Genomic DNA, 20,804 nt, shown 5'->3' with positions numbered 1-20,804 from the left:
GCATTGTACAATGTCTTTTCACATATTACAGAGACTGTCATACAACAGGGACCCAATGATGATCTCAGACTCCTGCTCCCCTGTGGGTTGTGAGCTCCCTCGTTTCCCATCATTATTAACTGGGTGTGCTGGTTTGATCTTAGACTTCTGCTTTTCCACAGGGGCGACTGCAGCTGGCTGCGACTGCTCTTGTGGGATAGCTGGAACCTGTATGGTTATAATGTCTGTGGGTTCCACTGCTCCACCATTACACTCTCCCTCTTCGAGGCAAGGGGAGGATTTCCCATGACCTGCTGAAGTCCCATCTCATGTATCTCCTTCAGCAGAACCCCCACCAAATCCAGGTGTATAAAGAGGTTTTACAGCGACTTCTGTGAGCAAGAAAGAAGTTTGGTAAGAGGATCCATGTTTACCCTTGAAAGAATTTCCTACCAATGTTGTTGACATAGAAACCAAGAAAGAAGGGTAAATAAGAGAAACCTGCAACTGTCTATTCCAATAAGCACTTTGTCTCTTCTGACCAATGAGTAAAGTGCAAACTTAGGAGTTTTTTTAAGGATGTATAAAAAGCATGCATGCTAGAACAAAAACGGGTTTGAAGCCTTCTGAAAATGGAGTGTTGCTTTGTATTGTCTCCATGTCAACTATGACTGTCTCAGCTACAACAAATGGTGACAGCCAAAGTGATGGGGGAGCAGCTGAGAAGGGCTGATGGCATCCGGGAGAGCTGCAACAGCTGGGTTGTGGGGTGAGGCACAGCCAGAGACAGGGCTAAGTACAGGATAAGTACTTCTGTTGGTGTGTAATTATTTATTGTGAAAGAACAAAAATATAATGTGGACTATTGTGTCAATGGAATGATGATTGGGAAGATAAATTATATATTTTAGAATGGGTATATTTATCTTTCAGATCTCAAAAAACAGTTTCAGGATTATGAGGTTTTTGCAGATATCATTATCAAAGGTCAGATGTTGTCATAAAATCTTAGGCCATGATCCTGTAAATATTGTGATATCTGTATAATAATAGTATTCTGAATGGGATTTTCAAAATAATAATAAATTGCAATCTGCTTTATCTTATTTTACTGGTTAAATAATGTATCATTTACCTTCTCATCCTATTTTGACTTTGACTAGGGACATTCCTTTTTAGGGGAAACAAATTTGTTCTCCTGTTCCAGTGGAAGGTACAACAGTTTTCACAGATGGATTGGGGAAAAACTGGAAAAGTTGCTGTACCTTGGAACAAGGATGATTGTTGGGAATATGAATTTATGATTCACAAAGATCTCCTTAATTGATCAATGTGGATTCCCTAATGGCTGCTTTGGCAATAAAAATGGTACCTAATGTGTTATTTCATCAATTTTTTTCCAAGGTGCTTAGGCACCATGGCAATAACTTAAGTTGTCACAAAGTGAAGAAAAATCAATTATTTCTTCTTGTCCTGATTGTTATATGACTCATATTTCATAATATTATGGTACCAGTCTTAGAGACCTACTCCTTTTGTAAGAATGGCAAACAGATGTTTTAAAAATACCTGAGTTTGGCCATTTAAATTCTGTCTATGCTGCAGTTGACATCTTTGCTCATGTCATGGGTTGCATTAGCATTGGCAGGTGAAACAGCTTAGGATATTATTCATCATTTTTGCCATGCCTTTTCTGTTGTAGGTGTTTCATCACATATAAGGACAGATAATGGCTCGGCATATGTTTCACAAAAACTGCAGATGTTTTTCTGTGCCTAGGTGTTGATCATTCCCCATGTTTCAATAGGCCAAGCAATTTTTGGAACATGCTCGTGGTGTTTTGAAGCGTCAGGTTTAAAAATAAAATGGGGGAATATATATGGAGTTACGTTAAGTGAGATTACATAAAACTGTTTATGTGTGAAACATTTTATGTCCTTTACCTGATATACAATTGTCTCCTATATTCTATTATTTTTCTTCTTTGAATTCTAAATAGTCAAAACATGTCTGTGTAGTTAACCAAGTCGACCTCACCTTATCTCTGAATGCTAAATAGACTAGGCCTATCGGCAACACTTGGTTAGTATCTAGAGGAAAATCAAACCCTTCAAAAGCTGGTGGAGTAGGCACAAAGAAGTGTTTGAAGGGTTGGGAGAAAACTTCCCCACTGTCATTTCCTCACAGTAGGTACCAGTCTTTAACTGATCCCAAAAACATACACTTAGTCTGCAGCCATGTATCTATATGCCCACCTTCCAGAGGAAGTTAAAAATCCACAAATTCCTCACCTTATCAACCATAAAACAAAATTGATAACAGCCACACTAGCCTTAGTTATAGGACCCATATTTAGATAAGGGGCTGCAAATGGGAGAAATACAGCCGTGGCCAGATGCTACCCAAACCAGGGTAAGCTAGACCACATGGCTCCACCTAACAAGATTTCTATATCCAGCACACAAAAAAAATAGGTTACTCAGGAACTGTTACTCCTTTGTCACCCTTTTTCTCTCAGTGCCCTTGGGCCCCACATTGGGTGCCAAAATCTGTCTTGGTTTGTCTGCTAGGGAAGGCAGTAGCCTCCCTTGCAATGGAGAATGTAAACCCCTTCACTCTGAATTATAATTTTGAATTAAAGGGCTCTCAGGCAATGATATGAGGATAGGAATAGCAATTCTTTACTAGTATGTATAAGAAGGCAAACAAAACAACAATGACTATGTCACTAACAACAAACAGAACCAGAAACCCAGTAACAGCGTCCTTGGCCACTGGCACTTTCCCCTTTGGTGCAGTTCCAGTCACAGCCACCTGGGGCGGTGGTGGCTCCCGGTGGGCAGGGCAGGTGCAGTGATCCCCACATGGCTGCAGGGGGCGCTCCAGTGCCGGCTTGGGAGGCACGTGTTAATGGCAGCTTTGTCTTAGACAAGAAAGGGATGGAGGAGAGGCTTTGCTTCCCAAACCCCCTGGGGCAGTCGATCCCGGTGCCCCAGCAGGACTCTCAGAAGCAGCAAGCTGGGTCGGCAGGAATGAGGAGAAATCCCTGGCTGGTGGACAAGATCTATCAGAAACTCCGTGGCAGTAGTTGGAATTGTGGGGCGTCCTGGCAGGGCAGGGGATGCCAGGCCCAGCAACAGAAGAAAGGCAGCTCCCAGCTGGGTTATGGTGGTGACAGCAAATTCCTTTCCCCAAGCCGCAGGTCCAACCATCATCTTCTGAAGCACAGAGAGAATGAGACTTCAGCTGCCCCCAGTCCCATCCTTTATCTGCCCCAAATCTTGTGGTATCTTACTCCTCGGAGAGAAGCTCCCAAAGAAAAAGAAGTGTAGCCAGATGCTACACTCTCCTCCCAACCTTGACCACTTCTTTTTTCTTCAGTACCCATAAGTACCCAGTAGTTAGTTTCCCAGCAACTTATGGGAAAAAAATCTATAAGTAAAAAAAGAAAGAAACCCATCCACCCCCCCAACAACTAGTAAGCACATTAAAATTGTAATAGATGCTACTCTTAAAATTGCCTATATTTTGGTATTTCCTCTATGAGTTCATATTTCCCCATGAAAATATAGTGAAGTCAAAATGAAAAAAATCTTGAAATCTTTTCATGCTTTTGATAAATTCTTTAAATAATGTTTAATTTGCAATAACTCTTTGAGCCGTGTAGAAGAGGGTATTTTTAAACTTTTTTCAGCATCCTTCAAGTAGCTGTTAAAACAAAAAGAAAGCAATTGAGGTATCACCTACCTCAATCAACCTACCTGAGCAGACAGCTCAATTTTTTGCAAGGCAATCTATACATGCCGGGGTATACAGTGAGGTCTCTGTACCTTTTAAAATAATTGCTTCTGGGTGAAATTTTTAGTTGCAAAATTTCAAACTTTGTATACTTTTTGCTGAATTATTAAACTTTTAAAAATAAATTGTTTATTCCATATGAACTACAACTTTTTTTCTAGGTATAATAGCATTTCTCTATTATGCAAAATATACAGAAACAACAATTTCCCTTTCTATTCAAAAAGATTTTAATTGAAATTTGTCTGAATGGGGTAATCTTTTTTATTTCCACAATCTTATAAATTGTTTATATTTTCTTCTTCTTGTCATAGTTCATATGAACTTTTTTAGAGGTACTATGAATGATCATGCACATGAAAAAGCAACTTATTTTCTTAACTTTTTGGTCAGAAAACAACAGATGATTGAGATTGAGTACTATTTTCTGTTTTACTGGAAAAGAATTACTATTCTGTCAAAAATAAAAATGGTATTTCAGAGGAAACGTTTATCTTTAGCTAGTTAAAAACTTTTCAGGAGGATAACTTTGTTAATTACATGAAACATATTTAATTTTTTGTTGTTGGTTCCTCTCCTTCTCCTCAGTTTGTGCATAGTTCTTTATTTTTCCAAATATTTACTGTTCTTTAGATTTTTAAAAAGGGAAGTGGGGTAAGGTGATTGAACCATGTCTGTGTTGAGAATTACCTACAATACACTGTTGTTAAGAAAGTAACAGATGCTTAACTAAAATATTTGATACCCTATGTTAGAGTGAAAAGCTCTTTTTTAATCACAGATAAAGCAACGTCAGAGGAAAGGCATGCTTTTGAATTATGACATGGGGAAGTAATTTGGGCTTGTGTTTTTGAGATATCTAACTACCCACAGAGGAATTATGCTAAAACTGGAGCTAGTTTCAAGTTTAGTATCTTTCACTGGAAGTTGGACCTTCTGAAATCCATTGCAAAGTAAAACTCACAAGTGGGGATTTTCTTTTTTTGTTTTTGAGGGTGTAATTGCTTTGGTGTGGTAGGCCGACCCTGGCTGGATGCCAGATACCCACCAAAACCACTCTAGGCTCCCCTCTGCAAGTGGACAGGAGAGAGGAAAAACGTGTTCCTGACTTGAGCTAAGGACAGGGAGAGATTCACATACAGATTATTGTCATGGACTTGACTTGGGGATATTAACTGAATTAATTACCAATCAATATCAGAACAGGAAATGAGAAGTAAAGCAAATCTTAAAATCACCTTTCCCCCAACCCTTGCATCCTTCCAGGGCTCACTTCCACACCTGCTAGTGGCACAGGGAGACAGCAATGGGGGTTATGTTCATCTCATCCTAGGTTGTTTCTGCCACTGGTCAGGGAGAGGAGTCATTTCCCTGCACCAGCATGGGGTCCCTTCCACAGGAGGTCTTCATGAACTGCTCCAGTATGGGTCCCTTTACACAGTGTGCAGTCCTGCAGACACAGCCTGCCCCAGCTTGGGTTCCCCATGTGATTAGAAGTCCTACCAGGAAACCTGCTCCAGTGTGGGATCCTCTCTCCACAGGTCTGCATGTCCTTGCCAGGAATCTGCTCCAGCACAGGCCTCCCAGAGGCTCACAGCCTCCTCTCAGGCATCCACCTGCTCCAGTGTGGGGCTCCTCTACCAGCTGCAGGTGGATCTCCATGGGCTGCAGGGGCACAGCTGCTTCACCATGGGCTGCACAATGGGCTGCAGAGGAATCCCAGCTCCAGTGCTTGGAGTTCCTCCTCCCCCTCCTTCTTCACTGACCTTGGTGTCTCCAGAGTTTTTCCTCTCATATATTCTCACTCTGCTCTTATCTCAGCATATCTGTAACTGCACAATAATTTTTTTCTCTTCTTAAAATATGTTATCACAGCCGGCCGGGGAGGCTATGTACAAATCACAAACGGGATGGGACTGCTGAGGAACATGTCTCAAGCTGTTTTATTTTCTAGCATCAGTCTCATTACAAGGCTATGACAATGGAAAGATGCCAGCAGCTCACATCCCCGCAGCAGACAAAGATCTTAATGTTACAACTTACTAAGTTTTTTTGACTAATCACACAAAGCAAAAGTATATTGACAGTAGTTCTATCCAATCACTATAAGCACACCTACCTTTGGTTAAAACACTGCTTGCTTCTTTCAAACAAAATATCTACTTGTAAGTCTTAAAACACAATGCACAGAGCTCCATTATTAATTCTAATATCTTGCTAGATAAACTTTTCTGTAGCTTAGGGAGTTATTCTAGACAAGCGTTAATACAGAGACCATTGTTCTATTTGTCCTTATTTTTCTAATTTGTATATAATTTTTCTGCTGACAAATCTTATGGCTACTGCTTAGCTCCAATCACAGTTCTGCTGTCTCTGAGGCCTGCCTTCTGCAGCTTTCCCAAAACCCTCTGATTTTAAGGATTCCCACAGTTCTCCATGTCCTGAAAAGCCAGGACATCCACTGCTTCTCTCATGAAGGGTCTAGTCCTTGAGGATCATCAATAGTGATACTGAGGAGACAAAAATCATAGTCCTTCTTACCTTTTCTGTAGAGCAATTTCAGCTCTCTGATGAGAGCTACATGGCTAGCATGGCTACATGCTCTTATTTGATCTGGTGCTGTGGGTGATGAAGTTCAATTTTTCCCCAGTGATAAGAAATCTAGATGTAATTTTGTGTCATGGAGACTGCTCATGTTCAGTTCAGTCTAGTTCTCCGTACCTACAGCACAGCCTTGGCAAGCCTCCTGAAACTTTGTGGGTCAAGCCAGGCGATCAGGCAAAGGACATCTAGTTCCCTGCACTTAATTCTTATGTGACGGTGTTCACAGGGGTCTTATGTTGAAGAAAGAGAGGGAGATCTGACTCCATATTTCAGAAGGCTTGATTTATTATTTTATGATATATATTACATTAAAACTATACTAAAAGAATAGAAGAAAAACTTTCATCAGAAAGCTAGGCTAAGAATAGAAAAGAAAGAATGATAACAAAGGCAGCTGTCCCAGACTCTCTGTCTGAGCCAGCTGGGCTGTGATTAGCCATTAATTATAAACATCCAAGATGGGCCAGTCAAAGATCCACCTGTTGCATTCCACAGCAGCAGATAACCATTGTTTACATTTTGTTCCTGAGGCCTCTCAGCTTCTTAGGAAGAAAAAATCCTAAGGAAAGGATTTTCATGAAAAGATGCCTGTGACATTCTTAAGAGTCAATACCATCCTCTCTCTGGAGGCTATAAAGATATCTGTCTTCTGCTGGTTCATCCATGACAATATGTGCATAGAAGTGCTTTAAAACAAGTAAACCCAATCTGAAATATTGGGTTTTCCCACTCTTTTCAGAATTATAACTTTGGGAGTGGCTGTGTGTTTATTTATTTATTGTTTATTTGTTTGTTTGTTTGTTATATGGCCTTTGTTGGTTTTGACTGTGCCCTGGATATGGGAGGTGCTTCAGAGCAAGGACACACTTAAAACTGGGTCATCTTTCTCCACTGACTGGAGAAGTTTTTATTGAAAATCTGCAGCAGATTCTTCAAATCCTCTTGTAGTCTCTGGAAAATTGTGGAGTGGAGAAAACATGCCAATAGTGGTAATGGATACTTTGAAATTCAGGAATCAATTATCTCTTAATTCCTTATTATAAGATCTTAAAGATTAATTTAGAATTAAAAATATAATTCAATTTTTTTTCTATCTAGAGTTCAAGTTACTAGACTGTATCTGGGTACATTATCCAGCTCTTCCTTGCAACCATAAAGACTAGAAACCCTTTTTTTTAAGATAAAAAAAGGGTTGTCTCTTCTGGTAATTTCCAAAGTTCTTATTTTCATACAGTCACTTGGTTTCCAGAATTGCACTTCTTTCTATAGTGCCTGAAATATTGTCCAAAGCCAGCCAAATCATGAGAGTCGGGCAAATCACAAATCAGGCTCTTAGTTAAAATCTATATGAATATGATCAATATGGATAGGTCATACATTGTAATCTTCCACTAAATCACAGATCAAGTCTGGCACAGAGATCACCTTGCATTCCCTGGCCATGTGCAGACCAGGGGATAAATCCTGCTGCCATGGGATAATTGCACTTACGGTAGTGTCAGGTTACTGGAAACATTTAACATCAGTTGGCCATGCTGAAGGAAACAATAAGGACCATTTAGCTCCAGATGCAGTCCAAAAGTCGGGAATGCATGTTGTCCCCATCCCCAGCACATCTACATCTCTCCTCTCACTTCAGGAATCAGTGTTTCCATTCCTATTGAGCTCATGAAACAAAGTGATATCACTACACAGGTAAGTAAACACATCTCTGAAATTTAATCCAGCAAGATGAGGGGTATTTTGACCAGAGAATAAAGTGAAGTAGGAAACACGTAATCTGGAATAATTATGAATCTTCTTGGAAGGAAAGAGTTGTCTTTTTGCCTCACAAATGTATAACATATATTTTTATTTCCTTTTTCCAATACCACCTAAAAGGAGTAGTGCATCCCACAAAATGCCAGGGACCAGGAGAACTTATCTGGTGAAACACAGTTTTTTCAGGGACAGGTCTTTTGTTAGAGTTGTCATGCATTACTTTTCTTTGGACATATATATATACAAAATAGCAGAGATAGCAACATAATTTTCTATATTAATTTAATATCATATGTACACCAGCTGGATAAAGAAAAGATTTAAAGGAAAATAAAATGTAACTGCAGAGAAGCTTAGCAAATCAAATTTAAGCCATAGGTAGGAAAATAAAATGTAACTGCAGAGAAGCTTAGCAAATCAAATTTAAGCCATAGGTTGCATAATGGAAGCGTTCAGCCAGGGTAGACTCAGGAGCTCCATTTCTAGATTGCTTGTAGTAGAAAAATGTGATTTTTTCAGGAAGATAAAATCTAGATTTTCAATAGCAAAGGTGAACTGTCAGCTGAAGCAAAGAATCACTCAATTTTTCCAGGTTATTCCTTCTGTCATTTAACCATGACAATTGTGTAGTGAGCAGCAGAATTGATATTTCCAATGAAAAGGAAGATTCAATTTCAAAATGATTGTTTAAAGACAACTGTGCAGTTTTATAGATACATGAAGAACTACAATTATGTGGTTTTCTGAAACTGAAGAAATAAGATTAAAAACATTACACAGACTTCCTGTGAAACTTAGTAATTCACTTTTTTGTTGGTTTATCCTGATTCCTTTTTCATGGAAGTGGGTCATAACAAGGATGACAGTGCTGAAAATCTCTTCTTTTTTTTTCATCTGCAAGTACCCGGTGTGATATCATTGCACTGTATGTACTATTCTCTGTTTTCAGAGGCTGAACATTCTACATAGTGGCAGCAAAACATGTCATGGAGATGTTGCTGGAAAGGATTCTCTCCATCTACCTTTCTGGTCCTTCCAGAATTCCTGAATGTTTTGGTCTCAGCTCCAGACCTTATACAGTGAATGTTATTGCATGGGAACTAAATAAAAATGGGAAATTATTTTTCCATCCAGAATTTGCAGAGTTGATATTCTATAGCTAGGAAAATGTACATTCTGTATATATAAGAAAAATAAAAGTAGATCAAGATAAATAGAGCAAAATGACATTATTTTCCTTCTTTCTTTCCTTCCCCTCTCTCTACAGCACTCAAGTGTCTGGTAACAATTTGGGTCAGAAAATTATGCATAGATGAAGAACTACCACCACTTCATAAATGCATTAATATCTTTAGTTATGGTGTCATGCTCTCAGAGATTCCATTATACTAACCATTATATTAACCATTATACTAACCATGTTGGGTTTTTTTTTTGAAGCGTGTTGTACATTGACTGTCCTTGTAAGCATTAAGGTTTTCTGCCAGTAGAGAACAAATGAAGCTATGTGGGATGCTTTAGCTTAGATTAGATTAGGCTAGATTCAAACTACTCTGATGGGACGAATTGGCTCATGAAATTTACATCATACTGCAGTCTGCTAAAGACTCCATTTGTCAGCAGCGAGAAAAATGAGTATTTCAAAATATTCACCTTTTGATCTTCCATTGCCACCCATGAATATGAACAAAGAAATGGATCTAAATACAGAAATAATAAAATTCAGGTATGAATACAATGCAGGAAATATTATAAGAGGAAGCTTAGGAGAAGATTTGGGGAAAAAAGTTCTGATTTTCTTCTTTGAAATTAGTCTTTACAACATAAAATTACATACTCAGATTATATTGGATATATTTCCTATACCAGAATTGTCACAACACCACTATAAAAGGAGTGAGGTTCTGCAATTATTTTAATGGAATTCTGACTTTGTTGCTTAATTATGGCCTTTTTCATGGCAGCAGTATTAATTGCATATTGCAATCACTCCTGGACAATCTATGGGCAAAGTGTCTGCTTCCTCCCAGGAGGAGACCCTCAACTATGTGATGTTTAAGTTGGAAATTTCATCGTTTTTGACTGAGAGGAGAGCAACTTGATAATGTGACAGAACAGATGTGTTTGGCAAAAGCTTTTCATAATATATACAGCAAATATTGAGACATCTTGTGCAAAAATGTTACTTGTATTGAGTAAATAAAAATAAATGAGGACTTTGTTGAGGAGTGACCCGGCAGGTATACCTGCTGTTGCAAGATACACCTTGCACAGTCCCAAGTTTCATTCATTTGAGGATGATCTGTAACAGTTGTCGCCTAGGACCCGTGTACTCCAACAGCACCAGCAGCTTCTAAGCAAAAGATGAAATTGTAAATCATCAAACAGGGGGGGTATTTTTCTTTCTTTAAAAAAAAAAAACATCATGGAAACACAGTAAAGCACATTATAAGAATAATCAATGAGCTAAATCAGGCACACACACAAAATAGTTTCACTTATAGTCATTAAAAAAGGAATATTGCACTTCCCATATGAACATGCTATATACACATTTTTATTTACTCATCTCCAATAACAAGACTCTAGTAATTGGTTGAAAAGCAACCTATTACTATCTATAGTAAGAGCACTTGCCAAGCAAGTGCTGATGGCCAGTCTCAATCTTAGGTAAGTTGTGCTACCATTCTTCCAGCAGCTGCAGTGCAAGTGCAAACAGAAAATGAAACTAATTATTTTGAGTCTCACCAAATGGTACCCTTGGAGACATTTTCCTGGTGGGTTACAGAAGGTACATACCACAAGCCTTTCCAGTGGCACCAAGCTTGAGATGACTGAAGTACAAAAAATCTACTGTGGGTTGTGAAACGGGTTAAGAATGGGTCCCAAATCATTACAGCAGACTAGGTCCACCCACCTCTTAGGGTCAGGCTCCAGATCCTCACTGAGGTCTGTATCTCAAGTAGATACTATATGTCCTGGTTGTTGTGGTCATCTGAATTTTGGATTTAAATCTACTAAATAAAAAAAGAGACAGAATTATTGGGGTACACTGCTGGTAGATTCTGAAGAAAAGGCCTCATACAACATGAGGTTCAGACATAAATCAACACACCTAACATGGCAGTATTTTGATTCTGCAGTCAATGAAAAGAGTTAAATATCTATAGAGTTGATTTAAAGCATCCAAACTAATTTTCTAAAGCCACAGTGTAAATACTGTTTAGAAGAAATTGAGGAAAATTACTTTAGATTGTTCATATTTTCACTTGGAAAGACCAAGTTAATAATTTTGCCAGTAATTTATAAATATTACACCAATGGTTTTACATGCTGGAGAAATACTGAGAATTACAGTTTAGCACTATTTCCTGTTGCTTAGGAAAAAGCAATATTAAAAGTCTAGAATCATAAGTTCGCCCCTTTCATGTCTGGCCTTCAGGAAAGTAGTGCACTGGGTTTTTTGTTAGTTTTCTTGTTATTCAAAAGTATGCCAAAGATCTTCGCTTACAAAATTAAAGGTGAATACAAGTAATCTAAGAGAACTTACCTATCATTCAGGTAGCATCCTTACATGCTACAGGGTAGGATCATATTTACAGGACAGTGGTCATGTACTAAATGAACTGGCCTAACCTTCTGGAACTAAGGAACGAGGTCATTTTTGTGGATAAAAAAGCTGATGTTGCAAGAAGAAAGAAGTAGAAAAGTTGCTGACAAACATAGGGGTGTCAACCTGAGTAAAATGACACAGCATCTACTAATTAGATTAAGAAAAAGATGTATGTTTGCCTCATGGACAAAGCAGAGCCAATCAAGAGACATGTGGACAAAGTGGAGCTACCAATGAAACAATGCGTGATTGTGTAGACCAAGATAAGAACTAAATATAAACAATGTTTAGAAGCACAATAAATGGCCTTTGCTTGATTCACATTGAATCATGCGGGAGTCCTTTGTCTTCTCTCCTCACTTACAGAGCAGTGGGGGAGATGCTAACAGTGGTCACATTTCAAGGAGAATGAATTCTCCTAGGGAGACCCAGAGGTTCAGTGTTTCTCATTTCCCATTCTAACATCCTGTCTTTCATTTTTTTTCTTGTCACATGTGGCATTACTATGTCTGAAGTTAGCTGAAAACTTTGGTTCTTGTTTTATGAGATGTATGGTTTATAAAATCTGAATTCAGGTGAAAGACTCTCTAAGGCCATCCAACACCATATGTCTTTCTTGTATTTTTCCTTTTTTGTATTTAGCAATGAGTGGAAACTTTTACTTCCAAGGTAAGTTTCTCATGTTTTGTAATTGACACGCAGAACCAGCACCTTTTTGAAAAAAGAATGAAGGCCTAAAGGCTGCAGTCCATTACCTGTCTTTTGGTACACTTTGGTCTCAATTTATTTCCTTTTAATTGAGACCTTACTTTTAACAAAAATATTGTTGCTGAGGACAGAGTGTTGTTACATGAACACAGATCACTTTGCTTGGTTTTCATATACATTAGTTAAATATGGGAGATCAAATAGCTCATAGAGATGACTCAAGATACCTCATAGCCACTGTTTCATGTTCAATATAACATGTTAAACTATTCCTTTTAAAAGGTAGTCCCAACAGCCAACAAATTTTTCCTTGAATGTGAAGAGATAAAAAGATTTAGAATAGAAGACAACTGCTGTATTTGGAAATAAAGTGCACATTTGCATATTTTCAATAAGAGGCTAATTGCAATGAATCAGGAATTTGAACACAGAGAACTGAGAGTTCAAACCTATGGACCGTGTGAAAGTGCATTTGAATAGATAACAAGAAGTTACTAGCAGAAAAAAAAGTTAAGAAAAATGGAAGCTGTTAATTAATCTTACATAGTAAATTGGAAAATTTGAATTTATGGTATTTCATGTTGTTATGTAATAGCTAATTGAAGTTTTAATTAAAATTTAATGATTTTTAAATATTTTCTTGCATGTGCTACTTTGTTTAATTGTTACCTAATAATTAGAGCTGATCCCTCACCAGTTCCAGAAAAAAAATATTATCCATGGTATTCGTATCACTAGTTACTGCTTTTACTGTAAGCATTACTGTTAATGCTTACATCTTAATAAAATAAAAAGTTTCAGCATGAGTTTAAAAATCCATTTGTAACTGTTCTTCTTTTAACCCCAGCTGGGAACCAAACTCCAAATGCTGAAAAGCAGTTTTCAACATAGTTTTAAGGCTTTAGGATTTTCATTCTTGTTCTCGTATTAGTCTCAAAATGTTGGCAATCTTGTTGCTCCCCAAATTAATTACCTACAGTACCTACTAGATACCTACCCCAATAAAATTGCTTGCATACTCAAAGTCAAGCAAGTGCAAAAGTATTTGCAGAACCAGGCCCTTTAATAAGCTTGACTGCAAGAGCATGGAATGAAAAAATGAGTCATATCTACACCCTGAGGGCAGTGTAGATAGCTCTGCAGCTGCTACTTGGAACATGGTCAGACACCAAAATTCCAAATGTCCTTTTCTCTTATTCCTTTCCTCACATTTCCTGACATTATGACATTTCTTTGTGCTCTGACCATTGTGGTTTCAGACACCTGTAAAATTTCTCAGAGGAAATTAGGAGTGGTCTGGTTAATTAGTTTCTCAGTCTGACATCCTGATACATCAGCACAATTGCTTTGTAAAGGGAAGTTGCAGAAAATTACTCTTTTTGGGTAACACCTGGAGGATATCAGCAGCACCAAAGTATTTATAAAAAGTCCAGTTGTGGGCAGGCAGAACAGGAGAGCTTACTCTGAGAGTCTGTACTTCTGGAAGGCTAAAAGTACATGGAGGCATCTCTCCACAAATACACATTTAATTTTGAGGGTTCTGCCTAGGCAATGATCTTTTGTGAGGATTGCTTTGTTATGAAGCAGAAAAGGAGCGGCTTACATGTCAACTGATCAGCAAAGGCTTTCATCCTCATTTCTCTTGTAATTTTGCAGTTTTCATGATTGTCAGTTTAATGCTTTTGCCTGAAGTATGACATGAAATATCCCTCTTCAGTTACCACATTGACCAACTCCTGTCCATAACTTCTTTTATGAAGTGCCTGATCCTCAAGATTAGTGCAATCTTAATAAAATATACTTAAAATAAGAAATGTATTTCTTATTTTAAATATTTCATGTATTTTTAAATGAAGTTTTACTGCACAAACTCCCAGCAAACAGTTGCTTGTTATGAATTGGTAGGATTTCACACTGTTTTGTATTACAAAGAAATGATCCAATGTAAAGTTAGTCTTTGATTAAAATTATTCCATAAACACACAGAGTGACATGTTATAAATTATCTGATGGCATATAAAAGGACCTTATTTTCTGCATTGCCTAATTCCTTATTCTATGTCTTCAGTGACCTAATGTTGTGAACATTTAGCTGGAATTGATATTTTAGCTTCTACCTCCCAACACACAAAGCTCCTAGGCAAGGAAAATTCCCAACATACACAGCTCCTAGGCATGTCATTTATTTGCAAGTGACCATACTCTTTTCTCTGGGCTGGGACAGGGTACACTGACTTAGAATGGACTTCAGTGGGGTGGCACAGGTTTCTGACAGTGGCTAATTAAATTAAGGATGTTCATCTGGACTCTCACTTGTGTTTAACTCAGAATTTCCTTACATTTATGGATTGACTGTGGAACAACATAATTATATAAATGTATTTTCATGTCCAAATCAAGGACACAGATGTAATCCTTCACTATATTACATAAACCCACATATATTTAATTGTAAAAATGCAAACCAATATTTATGATTTTAAACAAAAGGCTTTGCTTAACAAACATGTTTGGTTTTTTCCCATGCCAAATATTTTTTCTATATATATAAAATACAGACTCTAAAAACAGTTGAGGCTGTATTTTATTCCAGTTATAAAATACAAATTTTACTTTTTTACTCCAGGTGTAAGATACAAATTATAAATTATAATTAATTATAATTTACAAATAATAATTTATATAATTATAATTAAATTATAATTTTTGGGGGTTCTGAATAGATATTGATCTTTCAACAGAATAAAAAGATGTTGGGTACTATTTTCTTTCTTCATGCTTTGTGCTATGTGTAGGGAATCCTTTGCCAGGATTATTTCAAAGTAATGGATTTTAGGCATCCATACTATAGCATATTTTGTTGACACGTAAAGGGAAATAGCCAAGTTTCGAAACCTCATCTATTGCACTTTAAAAAATTATATATGCTTCACAGGGAAAAATTATTATACCCAAAAACTTTCATAACAGTGAACACTGAATAAAAATTATCTTTGCATCATGAAAGTTCAAAGCAAAATAAGGAAATTAAATTATTTTTATCAACTCTAGCTATATCTGCTAAACATTTTCTAACCATTCTTAGAGAAAAACAGAAGGCTAACTTGCAATTAATAGAAACAATTAATAATAATCAGTAGCATGTGTGGCATGTTATTTGAATGAAAAGTAATTTATCACATCTGAAATAAAAGCTGTTTATTCTTGTTTCACTGTCTGTAGCAATTCTTGCCATTTATCTGTGAAAAATGGAGAAATTGTACCCCCATTAGCATATGAATACTTGACACATCAAATTGGTTGTACAATAATAGAGGGACATTTGCTATTGGTGTGCGTGCGCAGACAAAGCAGCCATTTTGGGGGAGAGAGGAAAAAGTTAAATGAAATGGTGTGGGTGTTTAAACCATTGTTTTCCTCATTGGTTTCAAGTGGCAATTTTGATCAAAGTAGCCAGGCAGATTGGCTGGAATTCCTAAAAAAATAAAACCTGAGCATGCAGGTTAAATGTTGATACAAAAATAAGGTGTGTTAAATTTTTATTTAGATGATAGTGGATGAGATTATTAAAGAAATGCAAAATTCCAGTCCAGAATAAGCAATTTTGTGTGGTCTTTTTATGTGTATACCTGGGGCAGGGGAATAGAGAAACAAGAAGGTTCCACAGAAATAAACCAGTGCCTATGTACAGTTTTATTTCATGGCAACAGCCTCACAGGCCTTGGGTCAGATACGTGAAACTATTTCGCAACGAGGTTGCATTCAGAATTGAGGCCCTATAAATGGTTCTCATTTGAAGCTGCCAGGCTACATTCATTCCAAAAGCAGATATTTGTTATCAAATTTAAATTAACTCTCTCAGTACAGGGTGCATAGTTTGAAGCATAGCTTTGCAGACCATACATGCTGTCTGAGGGAGAAGGAGTGGTGCCTGCTCACCAACTGTAGTGTTCTTTTGCAAAGGATGGAAATAGTACCTGTGATTAGGCCTTAAAAGTAGTAGTCTATTACCTTAAAAAGGCTGATTTCTGAGGTGTATCTTTATACTTTGTTCTCTCTTAGAAGGCATAGTGGCAGTGATCTTTTTTCTTCTGTTCTTTTCTTTCCCTTTAAAAAAAAAAAAAAGTAAGGATTTCAGCTCTAATTTGGGAGAAAAATAGCAAATCAATACTTGCTGCTGTTTTTTTCTGCAAGTACACCTGGCTCTCTGGCTGCCTTCACAATTTTTTTTTCCCCTGAAATGGAGCTTCAAATGTTTAAACACATAAATTAGCGACACAAGATATTTGTATTTTTCAGAACCAAGACCTGCAACAGCTGAGTATGTCCCCAGAGCTTTTTCTTGCACTGGTAATCCTTAGAGGTATAACTGCATTGTGACTTCTCTCATATTGGAGAGTTACTGATAAAAGAGAAGATAGCACTAATTGTTGTAATTTTTTATTTCCTTGAGCATTCCAGTGTGCTAATTGCTTTCTAAGAACAGGAAAGATGCCAATGCCTGTAGGAGCTCATATGGCTTGTCACACACAAGACATGGGACTTGAGATGCCACCTCTTAAGTAGCAAAGCCCAACCAGTAAAAACAAACACCCAGATTCACAAACAGCCTTTCATTATAGCAATCTACTTTCACTGAGCTCATGTCTTACTGCTACTTGCTTTCAGTAAATGCTGTAACAGTTGAGTGCCAATGGCAAAATATTTGTCAAATCAAATTTCATATACTGAGAAGAAGTCTGCTTGCTAGAAACTTGGTGCCCATCCTTGGTGGAGGTGTTGGACAGTCCTGAACTCAGCAGGAAAATACCTGTGCTTGATTATAAGGTACTTTGGGCCAGATCCTTGAAATATTCTCTAGCCCTTACTGAAATCAAACACCTTTGAGCTCCAAAAATAAAAGAACAGGTACAGCAGTTTATGACTTCTCCAGGCAACAGATGAATTCAGTACAGGTTTTGAACATTAGTAATGAAGTCACTGAGGAGGGAAAACAAAAAGTACTAAATAGAGCATTCCTAATTATCTGTGCTTTTACATCTTGAAACAGAAGCTTGGGGCTTTTGTCTACATCTCTTCATCAATATAAATGCTGATTTTTTAGAATTAAAAATTTTGTAGCTGTTGACATGTGGGCTGGTTATTCAGATTGAATTTCATCTTTATGGTCTTTGTGTTGAGAGAGGATTTTGTTTCAGTAACACCTTTGACAATACCACCAAACACTGAGGTGTCACATTAAAAGAACCTCTTTTCTAATTAAGGGACAAATTGCATTTTATTTCTCAGGTATGTAATGATACTCATTTGTTGTAGCATTTAGCAGGTGACTATATCAATTTCCTTACTACATAATAGAATGATCACTTGTGTAATTTACAAATGCCCTCTGAAAAAGAAAATTAAAAGATTAACTGGCTTTAAAAGTGGTGAGAGTAAAGATTTGTAGCAGTTTTACCCTTTGATTTTTCCAATGGAAAATACATCCATTCCAGTCCTGTGATTCTGTGATTCTGCAATATGATATATGCATACTCAGTGCAGCCCTGAATATTATTCTTAAGCTAAAAAGCATTTACTTATTTAAAGATCTGTGAAGCTAACAATACTACAAAGCTAGTAAATCCTGCCAAGCAGTCTTTGAGAATCTTGTTTATTTATTGGTGGAAGTGATGGACCATGCTGGTGTATCTATGACAATACTGCAACAAGCCAGAGCAGGGCCAGGTCTTTTCTTGCTCCTGCAATATAAGATGTAAAGTAAGAAGTGAAATCTTATTAAATGGTCTTTTTTTAAATTTTTTATATTCATTTAAGCCTCCTCACTGAGGAGAACCATTTATTGTCTATGTACAAATCATGAACAGGATGGGACTGCTGAGGAACGTGTCTCAAGCTGTTTATTCTCTAGGATCATTCTCATTACATGTTTATGACAATGGGAAGATGCCAGCAGCTCACATCCCAAGCTGCAGACAATAACCTTAATGTTACAACTTATTTTAAAAGTTTTTTTGACTAATCACACAAAGTAAAAGCATAATGACAGTAGTTCTATCCAACCACTACAAGCACACCTACCTTTGGTCAAAACAATTCTTGCTTATTTTGAATACAATACCTGCTTGTGAGCCTTAAAACAAAATGCACAGAGCTCCATTATTAAGCTTAGAACTTCCTAGTATCTCACTAGATAAACTTTTCTGTAGCTTAGGGAGTTATTCTAGACAAGTATTAATACACAGACCATTGTTCTATTTGTCCTTATTTTTCTAATTTGTATATAATTTTTCTGCTGACAAATCTTATGGCTACTGCTTAGCTCCAATCACAGTTCTGCTGTCTCTAAGGCCTGCCTTCTGCAACTTTCCCAAAATCCTCTAATTTTAAGGATTCCCACAGCTTTTCACAAGATAAAACAAAGTTTATGGGTCCCTATGATAGTTTTTCACACTAATATACTTGTGCTATTTCAACACTTTCATTAGTTTCCTCCATTGATTGTAAATAATGCTTCATGTTAACATACGAAGAAACATAAAACCTTGCAGTTCATCAGTGTCACGACTAAATTATTAAAAATACCTGTTTCAAATGCTGTAATTTTTTTCATGGAATGTATTACAGGTTCTTTTATATTTTTTGTTCTCATGCCAAATGCTTTGATTAAGGATGTTATAGTTATATGATCCAGTGGAATAGTACTGTAATTGCCTATTTATATTTATAAATCCGTACATTATCTCACTGTGTTTGTGTTAGCTGTGGTGTTGATATGTTAGACTGATATGATTGAGATGCACATTTTGTATATGTGGTGGAATTTAGACATAAAATGAAAATTCAATTCTTTATAAGCCATTTATTTTCTTTCTGTTACTCCTGATTGCATTACCATTGTCTTGAGAGAGGTTGTTCACTTTTAAAGTTTAGAACTGCACTTGGAAAAGTTAAATAAAATAATTCTATGCATGAAAATTTATACAATAAAGAAGGAATTTCTTAGATAGCAACACACTCCAGAATAGATTAATCTTCTTCTAACATCTAATAAATAACATGGACAAATTCTAGCATAGGTTTCTCGGTATTCATAGATTTTAAATGACACATGATTTTGATTAGATACACCAGATATCCTTCAAGTATATTGTTTTTCCCAGGAACACTTGAAGTTAGGCTAAAAATCGAAGTACAAGACTGTGAACAACAGAGGCATTGCGTCAGACTGGCAAAGAATCTGAATCCTTTATTCAAAGAAACAAGCTGGTTTTGTACAGTCCTTTAAGACTCAGTATTTCTTTATATGGTAATTCTCACCTATCACACATCACAATGTCAGCAACACACTTTCTTAATGTTCTTATATGGGGTGATCACGCACTGTTCAGGGGCCTGTCAGCTTCCACCAAGCTCCTCTCTGCAGAGTTCTGCCACATGGCACCATGTTCCCCCCAAGGTCAGGCAGAGACAAGTTTCTTTGTGGTGCCATGGCATTCTGCAGATGCGTCCCACAGCCTGTAACTCAATTCTAGCCTATCTCTCCTCACACAAGACTAATATGTTACCTATATTCTGTTCACAGGATGAAGTTTTCTGGTTTAATATTAAACATGTTACTTGAATCTGTCAGTTGAGTCACTAAAATTAGAGATGATTTCCTGAAAAAATTAGTAAGCCTTAGCTGGAACCAGCTATTGCATTCCACTGTGGGGAACTGCAAGCAGTTCTTTTAAAAATAGATGGTCAGGAATGAAATTAGGTGAACTGAGACAAACATTGTATCTGAGAACTGTTTAGTGATAATGAGAAACAAAACATGAAAAAAAAATGAATCATCCTACTAAAAAGGGCTAGAAAATACAGAGCAGAAGAAAGAAAAATGGAAAAGGAAAGGGGAGGGGGAGAGAGAGAATAAAAAGGGTCTACGCAATTTCAATTTCTTTCAAAATACTATAGAAAAATCTTTGAAAGAAGATTTGGATGTGACTGAGCTCTTATAACAAGTTGGATCATTATCTGATTTTGTAGAAAACGTTTTCCCCAGTTTGTGTGGTAAGCAAATTCATCTTAAGATTTATAAAGGGTCAGGTAAACCAGGATCTCACTGAAAAATTAAGGCATAAAGTTGGAGTTCCTTTCCTAGAATGGCTAACAAGAATTGGTATCCATTTGATGAGCCTGTCGAGTTGAAATGGCTTGAGACATGTTTTCTAAAGCATTTTTCGCTTCATTGGTCAGGTGTCTTGGTGAATTCAGGTCTGTGTTTCCTAGCAGTTTAATAATGGTGCCAAATCTCTATTTGTAATTCCAAGCAAAGTCTTAACCCAATTGACGGTTT

General features: G+C 37.0%; 2 long non-coding RNA genes across 4 annotated transcripts in view; one reads left to right on the top strand and one right to left on the bottom strand.

Annotated features, from left to right (window-relative positions):
- LOC143692211 (uncharacterized) overlaps window positions 1-19,413 on the top strand; it is a 112,836-nt gene extending 93,423 nt beyond the window's left edge. The window contains exons 4-5 of one of the 2 annotated variants that reach the window (XR_013180082.1): window positions 162-8,520; window positions 8,577-8,611. This is a non-coding gene — a long non-coding RNA (uncharacterized LOC143692211). Of the gene's footprint in view, window positions 1-161; window positions 8,521-8,576; window positions 8,612-9,091 lie in introns of those variants that run through there. The other variant, XR_013180083.1, reaches the window with a different exon arrangement.
- The window catches only part of LOC129132447 (uncharacterized), a 78,062-nt gene continuing 63,900 nt past the window's right edge, over window positions 6,643-20,804 (bottom strand). Inside the window, exons 1-3 of one of the 2 annotated variants that reach the window (XR_013180089.1) lie at window positions 17,922-18,002; window positions 16,475-16,570; window positions 6,643-11,159 (exon numbers count right to left, since the gene is read on the bottom strand). This is a non-coding gene — a long non-coding RNA (uncharacterized LOC129132447). Of the gene's footprint in view, window positions 11,160-16,474; window positions 16,571-17,921; window positions 18,003-20,804 lie in introns of those variants that run through there. The other variant, XR_013180088.1, reaches the window with a different exon arrangement.

This window comes from Agelaius phoeniceus, chromosome Z, assembly GCF_051311805.1.
Source record: "Agelaius phoeniceus isolate bAgePho1 chromosome Z, bAgePho1.hap1, whole genome shotgun sequence".
Classification (NCBI taxonomy): domain Eukaryota; kingdom Metazoa; phylum Chordata; class Aves; order Passeriformes; family Icteridae; genus Agelaius; species Agelaius phoeniceus.
This window is presented reverse-complemented; position numbering and strand designations above follow the sequence as displayed.